Here is a 26,107-nt window from a genome sequence, read left to right on the forward strand (position 1 = left end):
CTTCTCTGCCCTGCTGTGTGGCCCAGGAGGCTGATTCCTGCATTATCCGAGTGCTTGCTTGCTGTCTTCCATTTGGGTTTGGTCACTGGGAGGAACCAGCAGTCAGCTGAAGGGTGAGAGAAACGTGGTGTGGCAATGTTTCCTCCCTGCCCCCCATGTGCACCTCATTTCTGACAGTCCTCCACAGCTGCAGCTTTTGCTGGGTGCCCCACACTCTCCAGCTCCCACTCTCACTGGGTTCTAGTGACACTGATATCATCCCTTGCCCCCTTAGCCCTACGGTTGATAATGGTGTGGGTAAAATTGTAACATTTCCAGAATATCTCCCCTGGCTTCAGTACATCTGTGTATCTACAGGTGTTCCTCAGGGGGTGGAGAGTAGTTTATCTCCATATCAATGGGTAATTGCCTGAGCAACCGAGGGCTTACCTGAACCTGAGAGGTTAGGGGGAGGTATTGCTTGCTTCTGCTTGAGCAGGAAAGAAACAGCCCCAGCCTGCAGTTTGTAAGCAATAAACAGGTTTTAAACTTTATTTCTCCCTTTGACTGATTTCGGTGTTAAAGGTATTTTGCCCCTGGATTTCCTTTCCCTGGAGTTACAAATGGCTTCCCATATTTGCTGCTCCCCAGATGCCTCATCACCCCTTGTTTATTCCAGCAAACCTGCCCTCACTTCTGTAAGGAGACTCTTCATTAAACTTTCTTCATTTAAACTATTTAGGTATCAACTGCTGATTCTCCTAAAAGCCCACTAGAATTACCTGTTGATCAAACAAAGCTGAGTTTGTTATTTACTATAATAAGGAAAAATATCACTTTGCTGAGGTGTTAGTAGTGCCTCAGGAGGAATATATTCACAAGTTTTGGGGTCTGGGTTCAAGTGGTTTAAGGTGGATCTTTAAATTCAGGAATCTTATTAGAACTGGGCAGAGAATAAAATTGTTTAGGGTAAGTGGACACAACAAAGAGGAGGGAGTTTTTAAATGAGACTTAATGAATAATAGTTATTTGACAGGTGTGGGGAAAATGGAAGTTCTTATGGCCAGGATACTCACCTGACCCTAAACTACTCGATGATAGGCTATTGCTAGGCTAATGCTTCCACACCTATTGGCAATGAGCTATTGATTGAGTCACTATATTAAGAGCTCCCACCTAGTACTCTGGGTAGAGGCAGAGATGGAGGTGGATTATGGATCTGCAGACTGCTAAATGCAGACATGATTCTAGTGCTTTACCTATGTGGATAAAATGAAAGTTCCTGTGGCCAGGTTTCTCACCTGGCCCTGGTTGGCTAGCTCACTACACACGTGTGGGCAATACATTGCTATTGACTCTACATAAAGAGCTCCACCCAGTGCGCTGGGTGACAGTGGCACAGCTGCAAGGCTGCAGGAGAGCAGAGGACAGAGGACCAGAGGACAGCTGTGTGGGACGACTGTGCAGGCAGAGAGATCAGAGGATGGCTGTGTGGGATGGTTGTGCAGGCAGAGAGGCCCAGAGGCAGAGACTGGCTTCCTTCATGCAGACTCGCTCTGAGTGAACGGGATTCTACTGATTGACCTGCCACAGTGGAAATGAAGTTGGGTATAACCCTTTCACCCCAAGAATGTCCTGTCATTTCTTTGGTCACATTGAATCCATAGTGAACTTGCTGGGGACTGAAACCCATTGGCAAGGTACCTACCACTGTAAGAATAAAGTCAGGCATAAAGCCTTTTACTCCAAGAATGTTGTTTTCATTTCTCGGTCTCACCAAATCCATAGTGAACTTTCCTGGGGCTGAAACCCTTAGGTAAGACAGTAAGTCAAACAGAATTGCCCAGGTGAGTGAACTCCTGTCCTAAGAAGTGGGCTGTTTGCTCAGATGAACAACCTATTGTCCTGAGAAGTCAACTGGTTGAGCAGTCTATTATTCAGATAAATGAGTATTGGAGGATATTATTGGGTTAAGGCCTTATCTTTCTGAGCTAGAATTTCCCTGAACAAACAGTAAAGTCATGTTGATGCAGCGGCAGTAGTCTTTGCCCTAATAATTAAGTCACGGGGCTTCAGGCATCTGACAGGCAATGCCTGGCCACTTGTGGTCATTCTTCAGCCCGAACTGGAGGACAGATCCTTACATTCTGGGGACACCGTCAAACCAGATCACCAGCACTGCTTGAGTTCTGATTGTACACCAGGTTTCTGAGGTGGTTGTTTCAACCTGTATTGGTGCCAGGCTTTCTAGTTCTTATTGCTGGCTGCTCATTTGTTAGCTTAGCTGGTGAGACAATGGCTGCAGAGCAGCATAAGGATTCTGGAGATCATACATGTGAACATTGCAGCACAAACATGAAGAGAAGGATTATGGCTAGGTTTTGTAATATACTTCTGTGCCAGGAGACTAGACTGCCCAAATTATATCAAGAGAACAGACTCATCCCTTGTCTGACCAGCCCTCGGAACCAGATGTGGGAGTATTAGCCAAATCACCTAATTTTCTGTTTTTGTTTTGTTTTGTTTACTTGCTAGATCTTTTTGAGCAATAGCAGAGATCCCAGGCAGTTCTAAGGGAATGTAAAGACAACATTCTCCCACTAATATAGCCTCTGTTCCCCCTCCAGAGGCCAGTATTATATCCAAAGCAGCTCTACTTGATAGATGATGGGAGACAACCTGGTTGGAATGAAATGTTTTGCTGGATTAAGTGGAAAACAGAAGCGGCTATCATCTGGCCTGGAAATAAAAGCTGGATATGGATATGATTAAGAAACTCTTTTCATCATGGGGGGCTCAGAGACTCCAAAATTAGCTGGAAAATGTTCTTTTCTTTTAATTCTAATATTTGCCCCTTTAGTCCTGATACTTTTAATCTGCTACATGGTTAGATTGTTTATCTACATTTTCAAGGCATTTTATACTCAATCCTAATGTGGTCCTTCCAATGACATATTTTATTTTTTTGACAACAGTTTATTATAATTATTTGTTTACTGGTCTGTCCTCTAGCTGGTCTGTGAGGTTCTCAAGGGCAAAAAGTGTATCTTAGTCATTTAGCACAAGGCCTGACATGTACTAAGTCTCAGTAAGGAAGTAAGTCTTTCTCTATTTCAGGAACCTAGGTATTAGTGGGGCTCAAGCGCAAGGCTGAGTTCCTGGCCTGTGCCCACTCTGGGGCACTTTTCTGGATTCTCCAAAATAAAACCATAAGACACCAGTGAGAAATGAATGTTATCTCGAAGGTGATTGCTTTTGTTGGTGGTGAGGTTTCCCTGCACTGTGCTCTGAATGTCACACCCATAGGCTGGCTTCCTCCCCAGCTTCCCCTTGTCTCACAGCCAGACCCAACCCACATTTGTGCATCAGCTTTGCTGGAGAAACTGCCCCCACACCTCGTGCATTTCTCCTCTCCTGCTCAGCAGCCTCACCTCCTCATGCCTTCGCCAACAAGGGAACTTCCAATCACCAGGACCGCCCTCCTAACAGTGAGCTAAAGGACTGTACATGAGTAATGAATGTGCCCCCTCCTCAGTTTTTTCCTGTCTCCATGAGACAACCAGTTGGCTTTTCCTCTGCTTGAATTCTACTCTATCTTCTCTTGTCAAATTGTTGCTTACCTTTAGACACATACACAAGTTATCACAACTTGCTGTGAAGGCTGACACAGTTAGGATAGCCAGCATTCACGTCCTGCAAACTGTGTGCCAGATGCCATTCTCTAAGTCCTGTCTCATTTAAATAAATCTTCAGAGTGACCCTATAAAGTAGGTGCTGTTTTACTGGTGAGGGAACCGAGGGGCTGAGAGGCTAAGCAAAGATCCCACAGCCACATGGCTAGTAAGTAGCAGGGCTCATAAGTGGCCAGTCTCTGGCTTATCTGCGTCCTTCACCACTCCAGTGTGCAAACCTGTGGGGTGTTGACTTTGTTTGTGGGTCAGTGTTTCCACAGACTGCCAAGTCCTTTTGGCAGGGATCTTACCTCCTCATCTGGGTGTCACTGCTGACTGGCATTAGGCTTGTTTCATAGAAACATCTCACAGATGTTTATTAAGTTGGGGAGCAAGGCAAAGCCTAGGCTCTTCAGTGGCAAACAGACCTGTTGAATTCCAACTCTGCTATGAGCTGATTCATTGTATGTATTAGTCTCCTATAGCTGCTGTAACAAATGCCCATAAACTAGGTGGCCTAAATCAACAGAAATTTATTCTTTCCCAATTCTAGAGGCCAGAAGTAAAAAATCAAGGTGTTAGCAGGGTTGGTTCCTTCCAAAGGCTCTGAGTGAAAACCTATTCCATGCCTCTCTTCTAGTTTCTGGTGGTTACTGGCAATCCTTGAATTTCCTTCACTTTTCACTATGTCTCTCTGAGCTCTGCCTCTGTCATCACATGGCCTTCTTCCGCAGCTATTGGATTTAGGATCCACCTTACTCCAGTATGATGTCATCTTAACTTAGTTACATCTGCAAAGACCTAATTATCCAATTGTTCTAACATCATTTGTTGAAAAGGCTATCCATCCTCTGTAGCATTACTATCCAAAACCAATTATCCATGCATGTGTGGGTCTATTTCTAGATTATTTTTTTTCTGTTGACTTATTTTCTGCCTTCATAGCAAACATCCTATTTTGATCACTGTTGCTCTGTAACAGTTTTTTTTATTATTAAGGTATTATTGGTATACACTCTTATGAAGGTTTCACATGAAAAAGCAATGTGGTTACTACATTTACCCATATTATCAAGTACCCACCAATTGACTATTTGCCTTCTCTTGCTATCTGTCTTCCCCATGACCCCTCACACCATGTGTCCTAAACATAATACCCCTCATCCCCTTCCCCATCTCTCCACCCACCCTCCCACACCCCTCCCCTTTGGTAACTGCTAGTCTCTTCTTGGAGTCTGTGAGTCTGCTGCTGTTTTTCTTTCAGTTTTTCTTTGTTGTTATACTCCACAAATGAGTGAAATCATCTGGCACTTGTCTTTCTCTGCCTGGCTTATTTCGCTGAGCATAATATCCTCTGGCTCCATGCATATTGTTGCAAATGCTAGATTCATTTCTTTCTTATGGCTGGATAGTATTCCATGTGTATATGTACCACCTCTTCTTTATTCATTCATCTACTGATGGACACTTAGGTTGCTTCCGTATCTTGGCTATTGTAAATAGTGCTGTGATAAACATAGGGGTGCATATGTTTGTTGAATCGGAGAACTTGTATTCTTTGGGTAAATTCCTAAGAGTGGGATTCCTGGGTCAAATGGTATTTCTATTTTTAGTTTTTTGAGGAACCTCCAAATTGCTTTCCACAATGGTTCAACTAGCTTACATTCCCACCAGCAGTGTAGGAGGGTTTCCCTTTCTTTGTATCCTCACCAGCATTTGTTGTTCTTAGTCTTTTCGATGCTGGCCATCCTTATTGGTGTGAGATGATATATCATTGTGATTTTAATTTGTATTTCCCTGATGATTAGTGATGCGGAGCATCTTTTCATGTGCCTGTTGGCCATCTGAATTTCTTCTTTGGAGAACTGTCTGTTGATATCCTCTGCCCATTTTTTAATCGAGTTATTTGCTTTTTGGGTGTTGAGCCATGTGAGTTATTTATATATTTTGGATGTTAACCCCTTGTTGGATATGTTGTTTACAAATATATTCTCCCATACTGTAGGATGTCTTTTTGTTCTGTTGATGGTGTCCCTTACTGTACAGAAGCTTTTTAGTTTGATGTAGTCCCATGTGTTCAGTTTTGCTTTTGTTTCCCCTGCTTGAGGAAATGTGTTCAGGAAGAAGTTGCTCATGTTTTTATTCAGGAGATTTTTACCTTTGTTGTCTTCTAAGAGTTTTATGGTTTCATGACTTACATTTGGGTCTTTGATCCATTTTGAGTTTACTTTTGTGTATGGGGTTAAACAATAATCCAGTTTCATTCTCTTTCATGTAGCTATCCAGCTTTGCCAACACCAGTTGTTAAAGAGGCTGTCATTTCCCCATTATATGTCCATAGCTCCTTTATCATGTATTAATTGACTATATATGGTTGGGTATATATCTGGGCTCTCTAGTCTGTTCCATTGGTCTATGGTTCTGTTCTTGTGCCAGTACCAAATTGTCTTGATTACTGTGGCTTTGTAGTAGAGCTTGAAGTCAGGGAGCATAAGTCCCCCTGCTTTATTCTTCCTTCTCAGGATTGCTTTGGCTATTCGGGGTCTTTTGTGGTTCCATATGAATTTTAGAATGATTTGCTCTAGTTCATTGAAAAATGCTGTTGGTATTTTGATACGAATTGCATTGAATCTGTAGATTGCTTTAGGCAGGATGGCCATTTTTGAGAATATTAATTCTTCCTAGCCAAGAGCATGGAGTGAATTTCCATTTATTAGTGTCCTCTTTAATTTCTTTTAAGAGTGTCCTGTACTTTTTAGGGTATAGGTCTTTCACTTCCTTGGTTAGGTTTGTTCCTAGGTATTTTATTCTTTTTGATGCAATTGTGAATGGAATTGTTTTCCTGATTTCTCTTTCTTCTAGTTCATTGTTAGTGTATAGGAATGCAACAGATTTCTGTGTACTAATTTTGTATCCTGCAGCTTTGCTGAATTCAGATATTCTAGTAGTTTTAGAGTGGATTCTTTAGGGTTTTTATGTACAATATCATGTCATCTGCAAACAGTGACAGTTTAACTTCTTCCTTACCAATCTTTATTTCTTGTGTTGTCTAATTGCTGTGGCAAAGACCTCCAGAACTATGTTGAATAAAAGTGGGGAGAGTGGGCATCCCTGTCTTGTTCCTGATCTTAAAGGAAAGGCTTTCAGCTTCTCACTGTTAAGTATGATGTTGGCTGTGGGTTTATCATGTATGGCCTTTATTATGTTGAGGTACTTGCCCTCTATGTCCATTTTGTTGAGAGTTTTTATCATGAATGGATGTTGAATTTTGTCAAATGCTTTTTCAGCATCTTTGGAGATCATCATGTGGTTTTTGTCCTTCTTTTTGTTGATGTGGTGGATGATGATGGATTTTCAAATATTTTACCATCTTTGCAACCCTGGAATAAATCCTACTTGATCATGGTGGATGATCTTTTTGATATATTTTTGAATTCAGTTTGATAATATTTTGTTGAGTATTTTTGTATCTATGTTCATCAGAGATTTGGTCTGTAATTTTTTGGTGTGTGGTGTCTTTGCCTGGTTTTGGTATTAGAGTGATGCTGGCCTCATAGAATGAGTTTGGAATTCCCGCCTTTTCTACTCTTTGGAAAACTTTAAGGGGAATGGGTATTAGGTCTTCACTAAATGTTTCATAAAATTCAGCGGTGAAGCCATCTGGTTAAGGAGTTTTGTTTTTAGGTAGTGTTTTGATTATCAACTCAATTTCATTGCTGGTAATTGATCTGTTCAGATTTTCTGTTTCTGGGTTGGCCTTGGAAGGTTGTATTTTTCTAGAAAGTTGTCCATTTCTTCAAGGTTATCCAGTTTACCATATAATTTTTCATAGTATTCTCTAATAATTCTTTGTATTTCTGTGGTATCTGTGGTGAAATTTCCTTTCTCATTTCTGATTCTGTTTATGTGTATAGACTCTCTTTTTTCTTGATAAGTCTGGCTAGGGGTTTATCTATTTTGTTTATTTTCTCTAAGAACCAGCTCTTGCCTTCATTGATTCTATTGTTTTATTCTTCTTGATTTTATTTATTTCTGCTCTAATCTTTATTATGTCCCTCCTTCTACTGACTTTGGGCCTCATTTGTTCTTCTTTTTCCTAGTTTCATTAATTGTGAGTTTAGACTGTTCATATGGGATTGTTCTTCTTTCCTGAGGTAGGCCTGTATTACAATATATTTTCCTCTTAGCATGGCCTTTGCTGCCTCCCACAGACTTTGTGGTGTTGAATCATTGCTGTCACTTGTCTCCATATATTGCTTGATCTCTGTTTTTATTTGGTCATTGATCCATTGGTTATTTAGGAGCATGTTGTGAAGCCTCCATGTGTTTGTGGGATTTTTCATTTTCTTTGAATAATTTATTCCTAGTTTCATACCTTTGTGGTCTGAGAAACTGATTGGTATAATTTGAATCCTTTTGAATTTAACGAGGCTCTTTTTGTGGCATAGTATATGGTCTATTCTTGAAAATGTTCCATGTGCACTTGAGAAGAATGTGTATCCTGCTGCTTTTGGGTGTAGAGTTTTGTAGATGTCTGTTAGGTCCATCTGTTCTAATATGTTGTTCAGTGCCTCTGTCTCCTGACTTATTTTCTGTCTGGTTGATCTGTCCTTTGGAGTGAGTGGAGTGTTGAAGTCTCCTAGGATGAATGCATTGCATTCTATTTCCCCTTTTAATTCTGTTAGTATTTGTTTCACATATGTAGGTGCTTCTGAGTTGGTTACATAGATATTTATAATGGTTATATCTTCTTGTTGGATTGACCCCTTTATCATTATGTAATATCCTCTTTGTCTCTTGTGACTTTCTTTGTTTTGAAGTCTATTTTGTCTGATACAAATACTGCAACTCCTGCTTTTTTCTCTCTATTAGTTGCATGAAATATCTTTTTCCATCCCTTCACTTTTAGTCTGTGTATGTCTTTGGGTTTAATGTGAGTCTCTTGTAGGCAGCATATAGATGGGTCTTGTTTTTTTATCCATTCAGTGACTCTATGTCTTTTGATTGGTGCATTCAGACTATTTACATTTAGGGTGATTATTGACAGGTATGTACTTATTGCCATTGCAGGCTTTAGATTTGTGGTTACCAAAGGTTCAAGGTTAACTTCCTTACTATCTAAGAGTCTAACTTAACTCACTTAGTATGCTATTACAAACACAATCTAAAGGTTGTTTTTTTCTCCTCCTTTTTCTTCCTCCTCCAATCTTCATATATTATGTATAATATTCTGTACTTTTTGTCTATCCCTTGATTGACTTTGGAGGTAGTTGATTTAATTTTGCATTTGCTTAGTATTAGTTATTCTACTTTCTTTATTGTGGTTTTATTATCTCTGGTGACAGCTATTAAACCTTAGGAACACTTCCATCTATATCAGTCTCTCCAAAATACACTGTAGAGACAGTTTGTGGGAGGTAAATTCTCTCAGCTTTTGCATATCTTGAAATTGTTTAATCCCTCCTTCAAATGTAAATGATAATCTTGCCAGATAAAGTATTCTTGGTTTGAGGCCCTTCTGCTTCATTCCATTAAGTATATCATGCCACTCCCTTCTGGCATGTAAGGTTTCTGCTGAGTAGTCTGGTGATAGCCTGATGGTATTTCCTTTGTATGTGATCTTATTTCTCTCTGTGGCTGCTTTTATTAGTCCTTATCCTTGATCTTTGCCATTTTAATTATTGTATGTCTTAGTGTTGTCTTCTTTGGGTCCCTTGTGCTGGGAAATCTGTGTACCTCCATGGCCTGACAGACTATCTCCTTCCCCACATTGGGGAAGTTTTCAGCAATTACCTCCTCAAAGACACTTTCTATCCCTTTCTCTCTCTCTTCTTCTTCTGGTACCCCTTTAATATGAATATTGTTCCATTTGGATTGCTCACACAGTTCTCTCAATATTCTTTCATTCTTAGAGATCTTTTTTCTCTCTGTGGCTCAGCTTCTTTGTATTCCTCTTCTCTAATTTCTATTTCATTTATCATCTCCCTCCACCATATCTAACCTTCTTTTAAAACCTTCCATTGTAGGTTTCATTTCTAATACTGTGTTCTGTAATGATGGATCTCTGACCAGAATTGATTCCTGAGTTCTTGAATATTTTTCTGTACCTCCTTGAGCATGTTTATGATTTTTATTTTGAAATCTCTTTCAGGAAGATCCATGAAATTGGTTTCATTTGACTCTTTCTCTGGTGTATGTATGATTTTGCTTTGAACCAGGTTCTTTGACATTTCATATTTGTATGTGGCACCCTCTAGTGGCCAGAAGCTCCACTCTCTGGAGCTGCTTAGCCCCTGGAGCAATGTTGGGCCCTGGAGCAATGTTGGGGGTCGCAGGGGAGCAGTCTTGGTCCCTGGGGGGAGGAAAGAGCTGTTTCCTACTTCCTGGCTGCTATGCCTGTCTCCACTACCAGAACCAGTGGGTCAAGCACACAAGTGTAAGCCTCTGTGCTTTGTGTTTGTAGCTGCTGTAGGCAGGGCTTTCCTCTGGCTGGCCTGATGCCAGGGCAGGGTTTGCCAGTTTGTGAGCCAGGTGCGGGCTGGCTGGGAGGAAGGCACAGCAGGCTGTGTATCACTGAGGGGGCTCTTGGAGCTTCATAGCCAGCCAGGGGGCTGGAGCATCTCAAGATCGTGAAAGTTCCCAACCCGCTGGGCAGAGTACACCCGCCCGGACAATTTTGTCTACCTGTCCTTTCTCCTGAGCAGTAAGCTCTGTGCAATCCTTGCCCCTTTAGCAGCCCTCTTGCTCTTAGGAAGTCTCTCAGACTGCCCACCTTTCTTTTATCCAAGAGCAGCCGGATATGGATTCCTGATTTCCGCAGCAGCTGGAATCACAGTCTCTCCAGGTATTCTGCCTGTCTTAGCTTTCCAACCACCCTAATTACCAGAGCACCATCCAATGTAGGTTTGTGCTCCCAGAGAAGATCTCCAGAGCTAGGTATTCAACAGTCCCAGGCCTCCACTCCTTCCCCACTCTGTTTCTCTTCCTCCTGTGGTGAGCTGCGTGGGGGAAGGCCTTGGGTCCTGCCAGGCCATGGCTTTGGTATGTCATTGTGTTCCATGAGGTCTCTTCCTTTCTCCAGGTGTATGCAGTCTGGCGCAGCCCTCTTTCCTGTTGCTCTTTCAGGATTAGTTGTATTAATTATATTTTCATATTGTATGAAGTTTTAGGCGGAGGCCTCTGTCTCACCTCTCATGCTGCCATCTTTAATCCAGAGCCCTCTGTAACAGTTTTTACAGTCAGAGAGTGTTATCCATTTCACTTTGCCCTTCTTTTACAGACTTATTTTGTCTGTAATACAGTCCTTTTAATTTCTATATGAACTTAAATCAGTTTGTCAGTGTCTATAAAAAAAACTTTTTGGGAATTGCATTGAATCTATAGAACAATTTGAGGAAAATTGAAATCCTAACAATATTGAGTCTTCTGATCCAGTCTTTGTTTATTTGGGTATCTAAGAATTTCTATCAGCCTTTCAATGTATAGGTCTTACTTATCTTTAGTCAGATGTATCCCTAAATATTTCTCCTTTCTATGCTATCATGAATGGTATAGCTATCATGAAATGGTATGCTATCATGAAATTTTCAATTTCATTTTCTGTTTGTTGGTATTATATAGAAATACAATTGATTTTGTATATCATATGTAATGCATTCCCAGGATAAACTCCACTTGGTCATCATATATTATTCTTTTAATATTACTAGAGTAATGCTGGCCATATAGAATAAGTTAGGAAGCATTCCTTCCTGTTCAACTTTTGGGGAAGAATTTATAAGATTGATTATCGCATCCCGCCATCTAGGGCGACGGCAGGAGAACGATCACCGAAGGCCTGGTTCATTAGGAATCTTTATTATGGGCGTCCGAGCAACCATCTAGCGAAAGGCAAAAGCAAAAAGCACCACCACTTCCTCCAGGGCAGCAGCTTATATAGCATATCCCAACCAATCAGCTGACTGATCACGCACCAGGTTCAGTCTTATTGGAAGCATGTGAAAAGCATGCTATGAGCATGAGCACGGAAATGGGGACAAGCCAATCATGGAGACTTCCTTATGCGCTGAGCTGTAGGGCCAGGAAGGGTGGTGTCTAGGAAGCAGGCGCCATCTTTAGGGTGTTGTCCAGCTAGAGTGGGGCTCAGCCTTGGCCGTAGGCCGGGCCCCACAATTGATCTTTTTCTTTCTTAAGTGTTTCATAGAATTCACCAATGAAGCCATCAGGAACTGATATTTTCTTCGTGGGAAGGTTTTTAACTATAATTTTAATTTTTAAAACAGACATAGATATTCAGATTATTTCTTATTGAGTAAGCTTTTGTAATATATGTTTCTGAAGGAATTTTCTAATTCATCTAAACTGTTCAATTTATAGGCATGAAGTTGCTTAACATATCCCATTATTGTCCTGGTAACATCTATAGAGTATATTGTGATGTTCACCTCTTCTATTCTTTTTTTTTTTTGATATTGTTAATGTACAATTACGTGAACAATATTATGGTTACTAGACGCCCCCTGTTATCAAGTTCCCCCCACATACCCCATTACAGTCACTGTCCATAGCATAGTAAGATACTATAGAATCATTACTTGTCTTCTCTGTATATACTGCATTCCCCGTGTCCCCATCCCCCTACATTATGTGTGTTAATCGTAATGCTCTGTTTTCCCCCTTATCCCTCCCTTCCCACCCATTCCTCCCCAGTCCTTTTCCCTTTAGTAACTGTTAGTCCATTCTTGGGTTCTGTGAATCTGATGTTTTGTTCCTTTAGTTTTTTCTTTTTTGTTATACTCCACTGATGAGTGAAATCATTTGATACTTGTCTTTCTCCACCTGGCTTATTTCACTGAGCATAATACCCTCTAGCTCCATCCATGTTGTTGCAAATGGTAGGATTTGTTTTCTTCTTATGGCTGAATAATATTCTGTTGTATATATGTACCACATCTTTATCCATTCATCTACTGATCGACACTTAGGTTGCTTCCATTTCTTAGCTATTGTAAATAGTACTGCGACAAACATAGAAGTGCATATGCCTTTTTCAACCTGGGCTGTTGCATTCTTAGGGTAAATTCCTAAGAGTGGAATTCCTGGGTCAAATGGTATTTCTATTTTGAGGTTTTTGAGGAACCTCCATACTGCTTTCCACAATGGATGAACCAGTTTACATTCCCACTAGCAGTGTAGGAGGGTTCCCCTTTCTCCATATCCTCTCCAACATTTGTTGTTGTTTGTCCTTTGGATGGTGGCCATCCTTACTGGTGTGAGGTGATATATCACTGTGGTTTTAATTTGCGTTTTCCTGATGATTAGCGATGTGGAGCATCTTTTCATGTGTCTGTTGGCCATCTGAATTTCTTCTTTGGAGAAGTGTCTGTTCAGATCCTGTGCCCATTTTTTTTATCGGATTATTTGCTTTTTGTTTGTTGAGGTGTGTGAGCTCTTTATATATTTTAGATGTCAACCCTTTATCGGATCTATCATTTATGAATGTATTCCCCCATACTGTAGGATGTCTTTTTGTTATATTGGTGGTGTCCTTTGCTGTGCAGAAGCTTTTCAGCTTGTTCATTTTTGCTTTTGATTCCTTTGCCCAGGGAGATATGTTCATGAAGAAGTTGCTCATGTTTATGTCCAAGAGATTTTTCCCTATATTTTTTTCTAAGAGTTTTATGGTTTCATGACTTACATTCAGGTCTTTGATCCATTTTGAGTTTACTTTTGTGTACAGGGTTAGACAATAATCCAGTTTCATTCTCTTACATGTAGCTATCCAGTTTTGCCAACACCAGCTGTTGAAGAGGCTGTCATTTCCCCATTGTATATCCATGGCTCCTTTATCATATATTAATTGAGCATATATGCTTGGGTTTATATCTGACTCTCTAGTCTGTTCCACTGGTCTATGGGTCTGTTCTTGTGCCAGTACCAAATTGTCTTGATTACTGTGGCTTTGTAGTAGAGCTCAAAGTCAGGGAGCATAAGTCCCCCTGCTTTATTCTTCCTTCTCAGGATTGCTTTGGCTATTTAGGGTCTTTTGTGGTTCCATATGAATTTTAGAACAATTTGCTCTAGTCCATTGAAGAATGCTCTAGGTATTTTCATAGGGATTGCATTGAATCTGTAGATTGTTTTAGGCAGGATGGCCATTTTGACAATATTAATTCTTCCTAGCCAAGAGCATGGAGTGAATTTCCATTTATTAGTGTCCTCTTTAATTTCTTTTAAGAGTGTCCTGTACTTTTTAGGGTATAGGTCTTTCACTTCCTTGGTTAGGTTTATTCCTAGGTATTTTATTCTTTTTGATGCAATTGTTGATGAAATTGTTTTCCTGATTTCTCTTTCTGCTGGTTCATCATTAGTGTATAGGAAAGCAACATATTTCTGTGTATTAATTTTATATCCTGCAATTTTACTGAATTCGGATATTAGTTCTAGTAGTTTTGGAGTGGATTCTTTAGGGTTTTTTCTGTACAATATCATATCATCTGTACAATATCATATCATCTGCAAACAGGGACAGTTTGACTTCTTCCTTGCCAATCTGGATGCCTTTTATTTCTTTGTGTTGTCTGATTGCCGTGGCTAGGACCTCCAGAACTATGTTGAATAAAAGTGGGGAGAGTGGGCATCCTTGTCTTGTTGCTGATCTTAAAGTAAAAGGTTTCAGCTTCTCGCTGTTAAGTATGATGTTGGCTGTGGGTTTGTCATATATGGCCTTTATTAAGTTGAGGTACTTGCCCTCTATACCCATTTTATTGAGAGTTTTTATCATGAATGGATGTTGAATTTTCTCAAATGCTTTTTCAGCATCTATGGAGATGATCATGTGATTTTTGTCCTTCTTTTTGTTGATGTGGTGGATGATGTTGATGGATTTTCAAATGTCATACCATCCTTGCATCCCTGGGATGAATCCCACTTGATCATGATGGATGATCTTTTTGATGTATTTTTGAATTTGGTTTGCTAATATTTTGTTGAGTATTTTTGCATCAATGTTAATCGGGTATATTGGTCTGTAATTTTTTTTGTGTGATATCTTTGCCTGGTTTTGGTATTAGAGTGATGTTGGCCTCATAGAATGAGTTTGGGAGTAGTCCCTCCTCACCTCTTTTATTCTTTTTTTTTTCAATTGCTTTCGTGCTTTTCTTTTTTTTTTTATTTTGGTATCATTAATCTACAATTACATGAAGAACATTATGTTTACTAGGCTCCCCCCTTCACCAAGTCCCCCTCACATACCCCTTCACAGTCACTGTCCATCTGTGTAGTAAGATGCTGTAAAATCACTACTTGTCTCCTCTGTGTTGCACAGCCCTCCCCGTTACCCCCCCATGCACTACACATGCAAATCGTAATGCCCTCTTTCTTTTTCCCAACCCTTATTCCTCCCTTCCCTCCCACCCTCCCCAGTCTCTTTCCCTTTGGTAACTATTAGTCTATTCTTGAGTTCTGTGATTCTGTTGCTGTTTTGTTCCTTCAGTTTTCCTTTGTTCTTATACTCCACATATGAGTGAAATCATTTGGTACTCGTCTTTCTCTGCCTGGCTTATTTCACTGAGCATAATACCCTCTAGCTCCATCCATGTTGTTGCAAATAGTAGGATCTGTTTTTTTCTTATGGCTGAGTAATATTCCATTGTGTATATGTACCACATCTTCTTTATCCATTCATCTACTGATGGACATTCGGGTTGCTTCCATACCTTGGCTATTGTAAATACTGCAGTGATAAACATAGGGGTGCATCTGTCTTTTTCAAACTGGAATGCTGCATTCTTAGGGTAAATTCCTAGAAGTGGAATTCCTGGGTCAAATGGTATTTCTATTTTGAGCATTCTGAGGAACCTCCATACTGCTTTCCACAATGGTTGAACTAATTTACAATCCCACCAGCAGTGGAGGAGGGTTCCCCTTTCTCCACAACCTCACCAACATTTGTTGTTGTTTGTCTTTTTGATGATGGCGATCCTTACTGGTGTGAGGTGATATCTCATTGTGGTTTTAATTTGCATTTCTCTGATGATTAGTGATGTGGAGCATGTTTTCATGTACCTGTTGGCCATCTGGATTTCTTCTTTAGAGAACTGTCTATTCAACTCCTCTGCCCATTTTTTAATTGGATTATTTGCTTTTCGTTTGTTGAGGCATGTGAGCTCTTTATATATTTTGGATGTCAATCCTTTATCGGATCTGTCATTTATGAATATGTTCTCTCATACTGTAGGATACCTTTTTGTTCTATTGATGGTGTCCTTTGCTGTACAGAAGCTTTTTAGCTTGATATAGCCCCACTTGTTCATTTTTGCCTTTGTTTCCCTTGCCCGGGGAGATGTGTTCATGAAGAAGTCACTCATGTTTATGTCCAAGAGATTTTTGCCTATGTTTTTTTCTAAGAGTTTTATGGTTTCATGACTTACATTCAGGTCTTTGATCCATTCGAATTTACTTTTGTGTATGGGGTTAGTGATCCAGTTTCATTCTCTTACATGTAGCTGTCCAGTTTTGCCAGCACAATCTGTTGAAGAGACTGTCATTTCCCATTGTATGTCCATGGCTCCTTTATCGTATATTAATTGGCCATATATGTTTGGGTTAATATCTGGAGTCTCTATTCTGTTCCACTGATCTGTGGCTCTGTTCTTGTGCCAGTACCAAATTGTCTTGATTACTATGGCTTTGTAGTAGAGCTTGAAGTTGGGGGGCGAGATCCCCCCCACTTTATTCTTACTTCTCAGGATTGCTTTGGCTATTCAAGGTCTTTGACAGTTCCATATGAATTTTTGAACTATTTGTTCCAGTTCATTGAAGAATGCTGTTGGTAATTTGATAGGGATTGCATCGAATCTGTATATTGCTTTGGGCAGGATGGCCATTTTGATGATATTAATTCTTCCTAGCCAGTGGCTTGGGATGAGTTTCCATTTGTTAGTGGCCTCTTTAATTTCTCTTAAGAGTGTCTTATAGTTTTCAGGGTATAGGGCTTTCACTTCCTTGGTTAGGTTTATTCCTAGGTATTTTATTATTTTTGATGCTATTGTGAATGGAATTGTTTTCCTGATTTCTCTTTCTATTAGTTCATTGTTAGTGTATAGGAAAGCCACAGATTTCTGTGTGTTAATTTTGTATCCTGCAACTTTGCTGAATTCTGATATCAGTTCTAGTAGTTTTGGAGTGGAGTCTTAAGGGTTTTTTATGTACAATATCATGTCATCTGCAAATAGTGACAGTTTGACTTTTTCTTTACCAATCTGGATTCCTTGTATTTCTTTGTTTTGTCTGATTGCTGTGGGTAGGACCTCCAGTACCACGTTGAATAACAGTGGGGAGAGTGGGCATCCCTGTCTTGTTCCCAATCTCAGAGGAAAAGCTTTCAGCCTCTCACTGTTCAGTATGATGTTAGCTGTGGGTTTATCATATATGGCCTTTATTCTGCTGAGGTACTTGCCTTCTATGCCCATTTTGTTGAGAGTTTTTGTCATGAATGGATGTTGAATTTTGTCGAATGCTTTTTCAGCATCTATAGTTTTTGTGGATCATGTGGTTTTTGTCCTTCTTTTTGTTTATGTGGTGGATGATGTTGATGGATTTTCGAATGTTGTACCATCCTTGCATCCCTGGGATGAATCCCACTTTGTCATGGTGTATGATCCTCTTAATGTATTTTTGAATTCGGTTTGCTAATATTTTGTTGAGTATTTTTGCATCTACATTCATCAGGGATATTGGTCTGTAGTTTTCTTTTTTGGTGGGGTCGTTGCCTGGTTTTGGTATTAGGATGATGTTGGCTTCATAGAATGAGTTTGGGAATATTCCCTCCTCTTCAATTTTTTGGAAAACTTTAAGGAGAATGGGTGTTATGTCTTCTCTGTATGTCTGATAAAATTCCGAGGTAAATCCATCTGGCCTGGAGGTTTTTTTCTTGGGTAGTGTTTTGATTACCTATTCAATTTTGTTGCTGGTAATTGGTCTGTTTAGATTTTCTGTTTCTTTCTGGGTCAGTCTTGGAAGGTTGTATTTTTCTAGGAAGTTGTCCATTTCTCCTAGGTTTTCCAGCTTGTTAGCATATAGGTTTTCATAGTATTGTCTAATAATTCTTTGTATTTCTGTGGGGTCCGTCGTGATTTTGCCTTTCTCGTTTCTGATTCTGTTGATGTGTGTTGACTCTCTTTTTCTCTTAATAAGTCTGGCTAGAGGCTTATCTATTTTGTTGATTTTCTAAAAAAACCAGTTCTTGGTTTCATTGATTTTTTTCTATTGTTTGATTCTTCTCGATTTTATTTATTTCTTCTCTGATCTTTATTATGTCCCTCCTTATGCTGACCTTAGGCCTCATTTGTTCTTCTTTTTCCAATTTCAATAATTGTGACATTAGACAATTCATTTGGGATTGTTCTTCCTTCTTGCTATATACTTTCCTCTTAAGACTGCTTTTGCTGCGTCCCACAGAAGATGGGGCTTTGTGTTGTTGTCATTTGTTTCCATATATTGCTGGATCTCCATTTTAGTTTGGTCATTGATCCATTGATTATTTAGGAGCATGTTGTTAGGCCTCCATGTATTTGTGAGCCTTTTTGCTTTCTTTTTAGAATTTATTTCTAGTTTTATACCTTTGTGATCTGAAAAGTTGGTTGGTAGGATTTCAATCTTTTGGAATTTACTAAGGCTCTTTTTGTGGCCCAGTATGTGGTCTATTCTGGAGAATGTTCCATGTGCACTTGAAAAGAATGTTTATCCTGTTACTTTTGGATGTAGAGTTGTATAGATGTCTATTAGGTCCATCTGTTCTAGTGTGTTGTTCAGTGCCTCTGTGTCCTTATTTATTTTCTGTCTGGTGGATCTGTCCTTTGGAGTGAGCAGTGTGTTAAAGTCTCCCCAAATGAATGCATTACATTCTGTATCCTCCTTTAATTCTGTTAGTATTTGTTTCACATATATTGGTGGTTCTGTATTGGGTGCATATATGTTTATAATGGTTATATCCTCTTGTTGGACTGAGCCCTTTGTCATTATGTAGTGTCCTTCTTTATCTCTTGTTACTTTCTTTGTTTTGAAATCTATTTTGTCTGATACTAGTATTGCAACACCTGCTTTTTTTCTCTCTGTTCTTTGCATGAAATATATTTCTCCATCCCTTGACTTCTAATCTGTGCATGTCTTTGGATTTGAGGTGAGTCTCTTGTAAGCAGCATATAGATGGGTCTGCTTTTTTATCCATTCTATTACTCTGTATCTTTTGATTGGTGCATTCATTCCATTTACATTTAGGGTGATTATCAAAAGATATGTACTTATTGCCATTGCAGGCTTTAGATTTGTGGTTACCAAAGGTTCAAAGTTAGCTTGTTTACTACCTTACTTTCTGACCTCACTCACTTATTGAGCTGTTATAAACACAGTCTGATGATTATTTCTTTCCCTTCTTTTTCCTTCTCCTCCATTCTTCATATGTTGGGTGTTTTGTTCTGTGCTCTTTTTAGGAGTGCTCCCATCTAGAGCAGTCCCTCTAAGAGACCCTGTAGAGGTGGTTTGTGGGAGGCAAATTTCCTCAACTTTTGCTTGTCTGGAAATTGTTTAATCCATCCTTCATATTTAAATGATAATCGTGGTGGATACAGTATCCTTGGTTCAAGGCCCTTCTGTTTCATTGCATTAAATATATCATGCCATTTTCTTCTGGCCTGTAAGGTTTCTGTTGAGAAGTCTGATGATAGCCTGATGGGTTTTCCTTTGTAGGTGACCTTTTTTCTCTCTCTGGCTGCCTGTAATACTCTGTCCTTGTCCTTGATCTTTGCCATTTTAATTATTATGTGTCTTGGTGTTGCCCTCTTTGGATCCCATCTCCAGGCAGTTCTGTGTGCCTCTGTAGTCTGAGCAACTATCCCATCTCCAGGCAGTTCTGTGTGCCTCTGTAGTCTGAGCAACTATTGCCTCCCCCAGTTTGGGGAAGTTCTCAGCAATTATTTCTTCAAAGACACTTTCTATCCCTTTTTCTCTCTCTTCTTCCTCTGGTACCCTATAATGCAGATATTGTTCCTTTTGGATTGGTCACATAGTTCTCTTAATATTGTTTCATTCCTGGAGATCCTTTTATCTCTGCATCAGCTTCTATGCATTCCTGTTTTCTGGTTTCTATTCCATCAATGGCCTCTTGCATCTTATACATTCTGCTTATAAATCCTTCCAGTGTTTGTTTCACTTCTGTAATCTCCTTCCGGACATCTGTAATCTCCCTCTGGACTTCATCCCTTAGCTCTTGCATATTTCTCTGCAGCTCTGTCAGCATGTTCATGATTTTTATTTTGAATTCTTTTTCAGGGTGACTGGTTAGGTCTGCCTTTGAAGATCCTTTCTCATGTGTTATTTGAAGTATCTTGGTCTGGACCAATTTTTTTTGCTTTTTCATGGTGATAGCAGTGGCTGTAGGCAGGTTGCGGGTGTGTCAGCTGGGAGAAGGAAGTCCTTTCCTCCTTGCTGGATGCGTTGCCCTTTTCCACTGCCTGTGATTGTTACCCACACTCCTGGAGCAGCCACTGGGTTAGTCCCCTAAGCTGCTGTGGACTGAGTGTCTTTCAGCAGCACGGAGCCCTGCGGGGAGTGGCAGGAATGCCAGGTGCATTCCTCCGCGCTAGTGGTGACCCTGCCAGGCAGCTCTGTGTCAGCAGCAGCCTTTGGATCTGGCCTGGGCAGCTGTGCCTTGGGCTGGGATTCTGGTCAGCTGCTGGGTGCATGCCTGCTCCCTCTGGCTCCACTGCAGGTGCACACGGGCCTCTACCAGGCTCCTCTGGCTCCCCTGCCAATGGTGCGTTCGAGTTGCGCCTGGGCTGTTCGGTCCTGCCACTGCAGGCTCACACAAGCTTCTCCTGGTGCCATTGGCGCACGGATCTGCTCTCGATCCCTTCCGGCACTGCCGTCCTCAGCACGTGCTGCCACTCTCCTGCTACTGGGCCGGTGTGTTGGGGTCCGCGCCAGTTGGAGGAATGACTGGCAGGCTGCTTAGTACTGTGAGGAGCTTCAGAGCTGCACTGCCTTCCTGGGGTTTAGGGCACCTAAGTTTCCCCAAGATTCCCAGCTGCTGGCTATGTGTGCCATGACAACTTCATCCAGCTATGGGGTCCCTGTCTCTTTAAGACTTTCAGAAAGCACTCACTTTTCTTTTGTCTCAGGGGTGCTGGTTGTGGGGACCTGCACACAGGTTTTGCTTTACCATTTCTCTAATGTCCAGCACTCTGTGCACCTTGTGTCTGTGTTCCGGGTGTGTATTTCTAGAGCTGGTTGTTTAGCAATCCTGGGCTTTCACTCCTTCCCCATTTGACTCCTTTCTTCCTGCCGCGTTTTGGGGTTGGGGAGCATTTGTGTCCCGCCTGGCTGCTGCTTGTATCTTACCCCCTTTGTGTGATGCTGAGTTCTTGCAGATGTAGATGTGTCCTGGCTGTTGTACTGCATCCACTGGTGTCTCTTTTAGGAGTAGTTGTATTTATTGTATTTTCATAAATATATATGTTTTGGGGAGGAGATTTCCTCTGAACTACTCATGCCGCCATCTTCCCGTGATTCCTCCTCTTTTATTCTTGATACTGATAATTTGTAGCTTCTCTCTGTTGGTCCTAGTCAATCTGGCTATAGGTTTTTCACTTTCACTGATCTTCTCAAAGAATCTCTTGGTTTCATTGATTTTTCTCCATTGTTTTCCTATTGGGCAAAATGAATTTTTTAGAGGCAGAGATAAGGAAAAGAACAAAAGACATCCTTATAATTTTGGTTTTGGTATATTCTCATATCAATTCTCATAGATTCTTCTTTTTTGCTTAAATGTGTGCTTGATACATAGCAGATGCTCAATAAGAGATGGCCTCCTTCTCCTTTTTTTTTTTTAGTTTTCACTTAATTTTTTAGATATCAACTTCCTATACACAGTATGCCTCACTGACCCTTATCCATTTAGTATTTTGATTGAATAGACTCATTTATTAGCATATTTCATACTAGCATACTTATGTTTCTCATGGTTATGTGATTACCTTGAACTAACCTTGGTCAAGTTTTTTTGCACAATGTCCTCTAATTTTCCCATTTTGAAATGGGATGAAGGAGCTGGGGTCTTTTTAGTGTTTTTCCAACTGTGGGTTCTGACCCATTCATGGGTTGTGAAATCAGTAAGGTAGGTCACAAACAATTTTTAAAAAATGAAATAAAATATAATGAAAGTAGCAGATGGTCTCACATATCACACATAATAAGGGTAAGTATTACCTTGTGAAAGTATATATGGTGGATCAGAAAAAATAATTTTATAAAATGCTGGATTAGATAATGTCTAAGGACCATTCATTTTCATTTTTTGATTCACTAATTACCATAATGAATGAGTTTCACACTCTCCTTGCCTAGTATAAATTTCTGCATGTTTCAGAACAATGTTCTGCATATAAATAAAATATAAATTGTCCTGTGATTTGGAAAGTTCAGGTTGTGAGGAATTAGAATGCTCTATCACACCAGCCCTTCTAAGTGTTCACCACAACCTTCTATTTTAAAATAGTTGATGTGACTAAAGCCATAAAAACCATTATGAACATTAGCAATTTCATTTTTTTAAACTTCTGAATTTAAACACATTTACTTTCTTTTGAGTTATCTTCTGATTATTGGTTGAGTGTATTTATACATCTTTTATGTTTAGGGTCACAGCATTTTCTTAAAGATTTCTACATAGTGAAAATTGACCCACTCTAGGATCATTACAGCTGTATAGTATTCCACTGTGCTAATGTGCAAGTGTCTTGATTTAAAACACCATAATTTATACCATCAGGACCTTTGCATTGACCATCTCTAACAAAAAGGTAAAGCATTTTCCTTGGCTTAAAAGCTGGCAATTTATGCTATTAGCTTATAGTGTTTAGAAGAGGAGGGATTGAGGAGCCTACCCTGAGAGCTAGGTTAAATGGTTTCTATTAGGAAAGCTGAGTGTCAAGCTAGGACAGAGGCAGTGTTAGGGCCAGCTCCAATGAGAACTAGAACTGGATCTAAGGGGAGAAGTCCCTAGAACCTTAAAGTGTCAGGAAATACTTAGATCATTCTCAGGGTGGGGAGCAGGGAGCAAATTTCTGTTGTTATATAGGTTTGCCAGATAATATACAGAATACTGATTAAGTTTGAATTTCAGATAATGTATATCCCATGCACTATTATAAAATATTATATATTATATATTATATATGCATATAATAACAAAAATTGTTTGTGGTTAATTTGAAGTTCAAGTTTATATAAGCATATTGTGTTTGTATTTCCTAAATATTGTAACTCTGCTATTACAGTGTAGCAAGAAATATGATTACTCTCTGAGGTGAGATAGGTTCAAAATCAAGTATTTTGGAGCCATGTAGCTCTCTCTAACATCCTAACATGCTACACGTTTGCACACAACAAATATACAAACCATTGCTGGAGTTTCACTCCCCCATTCAAATAAACAGTTTGTAGTTTTACAGAGGACTCCATTAGTAACATGTCTTGAGGCTGAATGTTCAGACTAATGCATTTCCAGAAGAGTCAAAGTTCACAAACTGGTTACAGCATCTGGGGATCGGGAAGAATTGTTCCCAGTGTGGAAAGGCCAGGAGATGATCAAAGCCTTAGTAGGACAAACACTTCCTGCTTCCCCCAAGGAGCAGATGCTGCACCAGTTCAAGACAGAGAGCTGGCTTGCTGTTCATTGGCCCTCGACTCAATCGATGTAAAAACATGCATGTTAAAAAGGAGACATAGTAGTTTGCTCCAAGAGATTTCTATGCTCTGTTAAGTTAGTTCTAAATTATTTTAAGGAAAACTGACATGCAAAAATATAAACTTGGAAAGGAAGCACAACAGTGGCTTGTCCGACAGGAAATGCTGTACCAGATTGCTTCTTGCAGCATTAAAGAAAAAAAAGAAAAGGAAAAGGAAAAAATGGAATGTCCTTCTAAAGAGGCATAGCCCGTGATGGATGAAACGGGAATTTACCCTGATTCATATTTTCCAAAGATATCTGAGTTTGAAGTCAAAATTTCCAGTAAGCGTGAACCATTATATATTTACACTATGTAATATTTGGTAGGTAAAATTATGGCTGCTATCAAACATGAGGTGGAACCCTGATACTGACCTAGAGGGCTTACTGTATGTACTACATACCTAAGTGAGAAAGATGAGAGGATAATGTGTGTAATAGAATTTGTTTTACTAAAAAAGAGTGAAGGCAAGAACTAAAATCCCAACAGCCTTCAGGAATATGTGTGTGTTTGTCCACATTTTTATGAGTAGCATGTGGAAGAAACCCCATCAAACCTGTCAGTGTTAATCCCCTGGGGTGAAATGGGAGCTGATGGGAAGGTTAACGTTTTGTTTGCACCTCTATGCATTATCTGACTCACTGTAAGTGTGTATTACTTACAAAATTAAGATCCAATAAAATAGAAAAAATTATTTGACATGTAAATAAAAAAAGATTCACTGAAGGGCTTCTTAAACAGCAGACTTCCTGCCAAATTCTGCCTTCCTCGTTTCATCTTACACATTTTAAATATAGTTCAAGTCACAAAATTTTACTTGACAAACAATTTTTCTAGGAATGTTCTTTGCATTGTAGTATAGTTACACTTTTTAATCCAGGGGAACTAGCAAGAAGTAGGATTTTGGCATCCTGGAGAAAATGTGAGATGTTTTGAGAAAACTGAGCTGAGTTCATGGTAACCGAGCTTTCCCAGGAATCCCAATGCAGAAGTTCCAGCTCAATTAATCTGTGAAGCTGCCAAGCAGGCACCCTGCATAACTTTCTTGCAATGAAGAAATAGTGTATGATTGCATATATTTTTAGAGCCTTATTTTGGGGATGCGTCCTTTCTCTGCTTGTATCACTCTTTTTATTCAGCCAGCATCTGAATACCTGATTTTTGAGGTCACTATTCTTAAAAGTGAATAGTGTACTAATTTGCTATTTCACACGTTAACCTGTCACTAAGCCTCTGCTCTAGAAAGTTCTATGTACTTAGATCCAAGAAAAAAAGTATTAGATCCTTATTTATGTCCTTCTTTATTTTCTATATTTTTATTAAAAACTTATGTATTTTGTCTTTGTGTTTTCTACAACCATCATGGATTCCTTTTGGAATGAAGTGTATAAATAAGAAATGTATAATAATGTTAATGGGGAGAGGGCAGATGTTGGATATGTTTGACAGGTAAGTAGAGTACATGTCATCACCTTTGTATCTCTCTTAGTCTCCCGCTAAATTGAAGTATTGAATTGGTTTCCATGTAACAGGTGATTGTGGAGAAGTGGAAGCTTTTTGATTTTAACTTCTATAGATCACTAAATGTATCAGGCACCTGTCCCATGCATAAAACATAAGGAGAGGATGTCAATACCAAGACCAAAAGTTATTGCAAAGAAAATGAGATAAGATGTATGAATTGTTCTGAGGTCCTTGGAAATGGCTGCATCAGTCCAAAGAACACTGTTGTTAATGAGCTGCCCTGTTGGCCTCAAAACCAAATCAAAACACCCACAGGTATATTTTTAACAATATTCTATTTTGCAATAATTAAGGTATCTTTCAGCTATGTGAGCTTCTTTAAGACATAACGACTCTGGGCTCCCTCTAGATGAAGTGCTTAGAGTTCTAGGAATGATGCATTGCAGTCTTTCAACCAGTGCAAAGCAGAGCATCTCATGCTTTGCTTTCCTTCAATATGCTAAGGAACTTGACCCAACCTGTTCCATATGCAAAAATGTCTCTAGTCCATGGGCGCCCATTTCACCCTGAGGGTGTTTCCACAGCCTCCTGGAGACAGTGCAACTGGACAACTTCAGATTCAAATGATTTCTAGACATTTTGAAGCCATGGGAAAAAAATTATTCTTTGGATTGAAACTTTGGAGGAAACTGAAATGTATGCAACTTTTTAAATGCACTTTCCACATCTGAAACTATTTTATGGACACCAGAGGATAATAGTGGAATGTATATAATTTGGTTTCCTCATAAAGTTTGGTATTTTTGAGACTGAAAACTGAAAATATTTTTGTGAGAAATATGAGCTTTCCTTTAATCACAAAGTCCAAGAAAAAATTTAATTTATTTAATTATTCTGTTTTTGCAAAAAGAAAAAAATCATCTTCAGAACTCCTTTTCTTTGTGAGAATAGAGAGTTTGAGCAAGGGCAGCTGAAGGTCTTGTTGAGCCAACACAAAACAAGCCATACCTTCCTGTGGCTGTATCTGCTCCCTCTCTGTGTCCCCTGTTCTGTATGCTGTCCTGTACCCTTTAGGGTGAAAGGGATGGATGGTAATCCATTACCAAAACCACCTTATTATTAGCTAAATAGTAAACACACACACACCCTAAGTCCCAAAGGAAGGACAAAACAGTTCTGTATGTCAGTTCATGTCTATTACAGCCC

General features: G+C 39.7%; 1 long non-coding RNA gene across 1 annotated transcript in view; it reads left to right on the forward strand.

Annotated features, from left to right (window-relative positions):
• Window positions 1-3,385: 3,385 nt before the first annotated feature.
• The window catches only part of LOC140850082 (uncharacterized), a 31,315-nt gene continuing 8,593 nt past the window's right edge, over window positions 3,386-26,107 (forward strand). Inside the window, exon 1 of the long non-coding RNA XR_012132825.1 lies at window positions 3,386-3,467. This is a non-coding gene — a long non-coding RNA (uncharacterized lncRNA). The remainder of the gene's footprint in view (window positions 3,468-26,107) is intronic.

This window comes from Manis javanica, chromosome 6 (genome assembly GCF_040802235.1).
Source record: "Manis javanica isolate MJ-LG chromosome 6, MJ_LKY, whole genome shotgun sequence".
Classification (NCBI taxonomy): Eukaryota; Metazoa; Chordata; class Mammalia; order Pholidota; family Manidae; genus Manis; species Manis javanica.